This window comes from Podarcis erhardii, assembly GCF_964252035.2.
Source record: "Podarcis erhardii genome assembly, chromosome: 18".
Taxonomy (NCBI): domain Eukaryota; kingdom Metazoa; phylum Chordata; class Lepidosauria; order Squamata; family Lacertidae; genus Podarcis; species Podarcis erhardii.
The window spans coordinates 5,262,584-5,268,775 of NC_138516.1; the positions used below are offsets into that span (position 1 = coordinate 5,262,584).

Here is a 6,192-nt window from a genome sequence, read left to right on the forward strand (position 1 = left end):
CGCCAGAAGCGGCTTAGTCCTGCTGGCCACATGACCCAGAAGCTGTACGCCGGCTCCCTCGGCCAATAAAGCTAGATGAGCGCCGCAACCTCAGAGTTGGCCACAACTGGACCTAATCGTCAGGGGTCCCTTTACCTTTAGCTATCATATTATATTATAGTAATTACATATTACTGTATTTTCCCGTGTAGAAGATGCCCCCGTGTATAAGACACCCCCTATTTTGGGGGACTCAATATTAAGAAAATGGGGGATCCCATTTTCCCCGTCTTATACACGGAAAAGTACGATGTATGTATGTTATTTATATTATTATATTATATTATATTATATTATATTATATTATATTATATTATTATACAGCGTGATTCATAATGAAGTACACAGTTTCAACACACTATAAAAAATATATAATATATCTCATGTTACCTGTGACAGAATTGTAGGGGAATGTTTAAAGTAGTTTCGAAACAGTCACAGATGTTCTATGTATGCACCGTTTGTCACACAACACACATCGCAATCGCAAATGCCGTTGCACAACAAACTCCGTTTTGCTCAATTCAAGAACACAAAACGTCTTCTCCACTGCAGACGCAGCCATTTCGCCTGACTAGTCACGTGACACGCGCACTATCACCTCCATCACTTTATGAGTACATCTACCTCACGGTTCGCAGCTGTTTTCCGTGTCGGCGCCGGTCTTACAGGATCTGGAAACTGTATATTTCATTATGAATCACCCTGTATTATATTATTTCGGTGTCCAATCACAGCATTACTAAAGGATTTTTCATTTCAATCAATCAAATCTTTATTACGGTAGTAGACCAGCATCAGTAGGGTGGGGTACAGTCATTTCCAATCTGTAAAACGTAAAGCTAAAAAATATTAAAACACAAAGTATACATAAAAGTCTAAAAGAAGCTAAAAGAGGGGTTTCGGAGCATTAAACGGATGTGGAAGAGCATAAAAGGTTAGTATATAAAAGACTCTGGCTCTCAATTTCCAGGGCACTCTGATATGAGTGTTCATTAAATCTAGTGTAACAACAACAACAATTTATTTATACCCCACCATCTGGCTTGGTTTCCCCAGCCACTCAGGGTGGCTCCCAATAGAATATTAAAAAGACAATAAATACATCAAACATTACAAACTTCCCTGAACAGGGCTACCTTCAGATGTCTTCTAAAAGTCAGGTAGTTGTTTATTTCCTTGACATCTGCTGGGAGGGCGTTCCACAGGGCGGGCGCCACCACCAAGAAGTCCCTCTGCCTGGTTCCCTCTTTGTGGCACAGGTCATCATCCGATGAATTGAGAGCTTCATTTACCGTATTTCTGTGTTTATATTTAAAGAAAATATGCATTTTAAAAGTATCGCATCTTGATTGTAATATTAAGAATGCACTTAAAATTACTACGAACAACAATGAATAAGTGATTGCAATGCACACAGAGCTAAGCAGTACAAATATGTGTGAACAATGTTCTTAAAAACATTCGTTAATCAAGTCTAATATTACTATGTTTCTTATTGTGATTATTGTTACTTTTATTGCTACTAATCCCAGTGGCTTACAAGATTGAGCTCCATTCTGCCTTGGTCAGTCCCCACCTGGAATACTGTGTCCAGTTCTGGGCACCACTATTTAAGAAGGATGTTGACCCATGGGAAGAAACCCCTCATCCCCCAGAGAGATGCCGGCTCAGAGAGCCCCCTGAGCTTAGACTACGAAGCCTCTGAGGGCGTGCAGAGTGCAAATCCCCCCAGGGGCCCCTCTCTGTCCCGGGCCCACCCGGGGGCCCTGCCACTTCCAGCCTCTCTGGCCTCTGAGGGCGTGCAGAGTGCAGATCCCCCCAGGGGCCCCTCTCTCTCCTGGGGGCCCTGCCCCTGCCAGCCTCTCCGGCCTCTGAGGGCGTGCAGAGTGCAGATCCCCCCAGGGGCCCCTGTCTCTCTCTCCCGGGCTCACCTGGGGGCCCCGTCCCTGCCAGCCTCTCCGGCCTCTGAGGGCGTGCAGAGTGCAGATCCCCCCAGGGGCCCCTGTCTCTCTCTCCCGGGCTCACCTGGGGGCCCCGTCCCTGCCAGCCTCTCCGGCCTCTGAGGGCGTGCAGAGTGCAGATCCCCCCAGGGGCCCCTCTCTCTCTCTTCCGGGCTCACCTGGGGGCCCCGTCCCTGCCAGCCTCCCCGGCCTCTGAGGGCGTGCAGAGTGCAGATCCCCCCAGGGGCCCCTCTCTCTCTCTCCCGGGCTCACCTGGGGGCCCCGTCCCTGCCAGCCTCTCCGGCCTCTGAGGGCGTGCAGAGTGCAGATCCCCCAGGGGCCCCTCTCTCTCCCGGGCTCGCCTGGGGGCCCTGCCCCTGCCAGCCTCTCCGGCCTCTGAGGGCGTGCAGAGTGCAGATCCCCCCAGGGGCCCCTCTCTCTCTCTCCCGGGCTCACCTGGGGGCCCCGTCCCTGCCAGCCTCTCCGGCCTCTGAGGGCGTGCAGAGTGCAAATCCCCCAGGGGCCCCTCTCTCTCTCTCCCGGGCTCACCTGGGAGCCCCGTCCCTGCCAGCCTCTCCGGCCTCTGAGGGCGTGCAGAGTGCAGATCCCCCCAGGGGCCCCTCTCTCTCTCTCCCGGGCTCACCTGGGAGCCCCGTCCCTGCCAGCCTCTCCGGCCTCTGAGGGCGTGCAGAGTGCAGATCCCCCCAGGGGCCCCTCTCTCTCCTGGGGGCCCTGCCCCTGCCAGCCTCTCCGGCCTCTGAGGGCGTGCAGAGTGCAGCTGGATGGGCTGCAGGCGGCTGGTGTCCCTCGCGGAGGCAGAGGCAGAAGGGCCATGGAGCCAGGCTCAGAGGGGAAGGGGCCACCCTCAAAAGGCCCTGCAACTCCTGCCAGCCTCCGCCAGCACGGTCCACACTGGGGGGGGGGCAGACTTCCCAGCATGCATTGCCAGCTCCGTCAGGCCAATGGTTGAATCCCAGCATGAATAAAATTGAAATTTACTCGTTTTCCCAGTGTATAACCAAATAAATCAATCTCAAGGTGTCTTTTGTTCGGTTTCGCTTATTAGCTTTATGGATAAATTAACCTCTATTAGGTTTCATTTCCCTCACGTCCTTCTTCCCAGCATGCTTTGCTGCCCCATCTTCTCACAGACAAATACCCTGCGTCCTGTAGTTGAAATTTACTCATTTTCCAATGTATAACTCAATAAATTAATCCCAAATTGTCTTTTGTTTGGTTTCACTCATTAGCTTTATTGGTAAATTACCCTTTATTAGGTTTCATTTCCCTCACATCCTTCTTCCCAGCATGCTTTGCTGCCCCTTCTTCTCACAAACATGGATCCAGCTTCCTATAATTGAAATTTACCCATTTTCCAATATATAACTGAATAAATAAATTTGAAGGTGTCTTTTGTTAGGTTTCACTTATTAGCTTTAATGATAAATTGTGCTTTGTTAAGTTTCATTTCATTTCCCTCATGTCCTTCTTCCCAGCATGCTTTCCTGCCCCTTCTTCTCACAAACAAGGATCCTGTTTCTTATCATTTTATTTTTCTCTAAACGTATTTGGATTCTTCCATATAAACTTGAGGGAGAAAGAGAGAAGGCTTTTCCTCCCAGCCTTTCCCTCGCCCTTCCCAGGCTGCCCTGCGCAACCTTCCTCCTGGCCTGCTAATAAACTGATAATAACCAATTATTATACTAATAAACCCGCATAACCAAGGAAGTCGCAAAGAGACCTCGTCCTTTTCCTCATTCCCTTGGAGGCACCTAGAACGGCTTCCCCCTTTTCCCGACCTCCAGCGGCTCCTGCGCCCTGGACAACTGTCGCCAAAATGGCGTTGGCCACCCGCCACTTGTTTTACTTGCAATTTAGAGCTCCCAAAATGCTTTAAATGCATGTTGTGGCTGTGATTTTTATAGTGCTTTTAATATTCTGTTGGGAGCTGCCCAGAGTGGCCAGGGAAACCAATATTTATTATTATTATTATTATTATTATTATTATTATTATTATTATTATTATTTCACCGCCTTGATTGCAATGAAACCTAAAGCAGACCCACTGAAATGCAATTATTAACTTGGTTTCGGGGGTTTACACCAACCATTCTTCTTTTCGCAGTTGAGACGTTATTTCTGACCATTCACTTTCTTCTGATTGGTACCTGATTGATAAACTCATTCTTTAACGTCATCTGAATCTCTTGCTATTGGTTTATATACACAGTGGTACCTTGGGTTAAGAACTTAATTCGTTCTGGAGGTTTGTTCTTAACCTGAAACTGTTCTTAACCTGAAGCTCCACTTTAGCTAATGGGGCCTCCCACTGCTGCTGCGCCACCGGAGCATAATTTCTGTTCTCATCCTGAAGCAAAGTTCTTAACCTGAACCACTATTTCTGGGTTAGGGGAGTCTGTAACCTGCAGCGTCTGTAACCCGAGGCACCACTGTATGTATATAACTTCAGAACATTATTGCAAAGTTACAAGAAAGGAGATTCCAAACCAACATCAGGAAAAACTTTCTGATAACAATGATCCACCCAGATTCTTAGGAAGTTGAGGTACTATGAGTCTGTTTTATTATTTTAACTTTTTGTATGTTCTGAAGTAAGTTTGTAAACTTTTTAATGATTGTCCTGCCTTATCTTTACATAAAGCGCTTTGGGAGTTATTGGCCTAACCCTGCGGTACGTGGATTTTATGCAAGAGATGAAATGAGTAAGTAAGAAAGAAGTAAATATTAATAAATAAATTGATACAGAATAATCAAACTGCTAGAATGCTAGCCTGGTGCAACGGGCTTGGCGCCTCAATGTGCCTGCTCTTTCTTACATATATTGCCCCCACCTAACTGAACAACCCTTAATACCAATGCTAACTATCTCAGAGTATTCTGTAGGGGACCTGGGTGTGGGGGATAACCAGTGAGCTGGAGTCTCAAGCAGATGTTTTTAAAATAACAATAAAGATTTATTTTAAAACAAGGTAGTATAATAGAAGTGGAGAAACTTAGGTTACTTCAATAATAATATGGTACTTCAATTCGTTTTCACAGGTTTCAGCTTTATAGTTTGGTTCCTTTCTAAGGCGGTACTTTCCTTCAGTTAAAGGTAAAGGGACCCCTAACAGTTAAGTCCAGTCGCAGACGACTCTGGGGTTGCGGCACTCATCTCGCTTTATTGGCCGAGGGAGCCAACGTTTGTCCGCAGGTCATGTCACCAGCATGTCTGGGTCATGTGGCCAGCATGACTAAGCCGCTTCTGGCGAACCAGAGCAGTGCATGGAAACGCCGTTTACTTCCCGCCGGAGTGGTACCTATTTATCTACTTGCACTTTGACGTGCTTTCAAACTGCTAGGTTGGCAGGAGCATGGACCGAGCAACGAGAGCTCACCCAATCGTGGGGATTCGAACCGCCGACCTAGGCAAGCCCTAGTCTCTGTGGTTTAGACCACAGCACCACCCGCGTCCCTCTTTTCCTTCAGTTACCCACCCCTTTAACAAATCCAGCCCCTGAGGGACTTTCAGTAATAGTCTTAAGGGTTCACCACACACACACCCTTCCTTCATTGGGTTTTGGAAGTCTCTTCTTTCCTCAGAAGAGTCTCTCCCCTCCAGACGAGTTTGACCTAAGTAGACCTCAGCTCCTACTTCTGTCTCACCCTCAGTCTCCCAGCAAGATCTGGTCCTATCACTCCCGCAGGACACTACACTCAGACACTACACTCAGTCCTTCACTGTACAGTGGAGGGGACCTTTTCTCCAGAGCCAACTCTGCCTCCTCAACACTCGTTGTATTTCAACCTGACTCCTATCCTATCTCCCTACCTAACTCCCAACCTCCTTCCTCAACCAGCTCAACTCAACCAACCACACCAACCTCAACAGCCCAACTCCCTTTCACCATTTGCTGGCAGCAGATAAAAGTAAAAAAAGAAATACTTATGGAACCAACTTTTTCGTCACACCTGGCTTCTGCACACGCAATTGTTTACAAGTAGAGAAGTTTCTGCTCAAAGATGAGGAGCGAGTTGGCTCCATGTGCAACAGAAGCTCTCCTTCCGCAGAACGTGTCGAAGGGGAAGGGAGAGTCGAAAGTTCAGAGCAACCTTTCTCCCCTCAACCAACCCCAGAGAGCTTCCCTCTGTTGGAGAAGCCTTTCAAAGATGGGGTGGAAATTCACTTTTAGTTGCTTCAAAGCCACCA

At 47.7% G+C, this 6,192-nt stretch overlaps 1 long non-coding RNA gene across 1 annotated transcript; it reads right to left on the reverse strand.

The window, feature by feature from the left end:
• Positions 1 to 789: 789 nt before the first annotated feature.
• Positions 790 to 3,243, reverse strand: LOC309333087. Its single transcript, XR_014152366.1, has 2 exons — positions 3,067 to 3,243; positions 790 to 1,341 (listed from the first exon to the last, which is right to left on the reverse strand). It is a non-coding gene; the product is annotated as an uncharacterized lncRNA (long non-coding RNA).
• Positions 3,244 to 6,192: the final 2,949 nt, after the last annotated feature.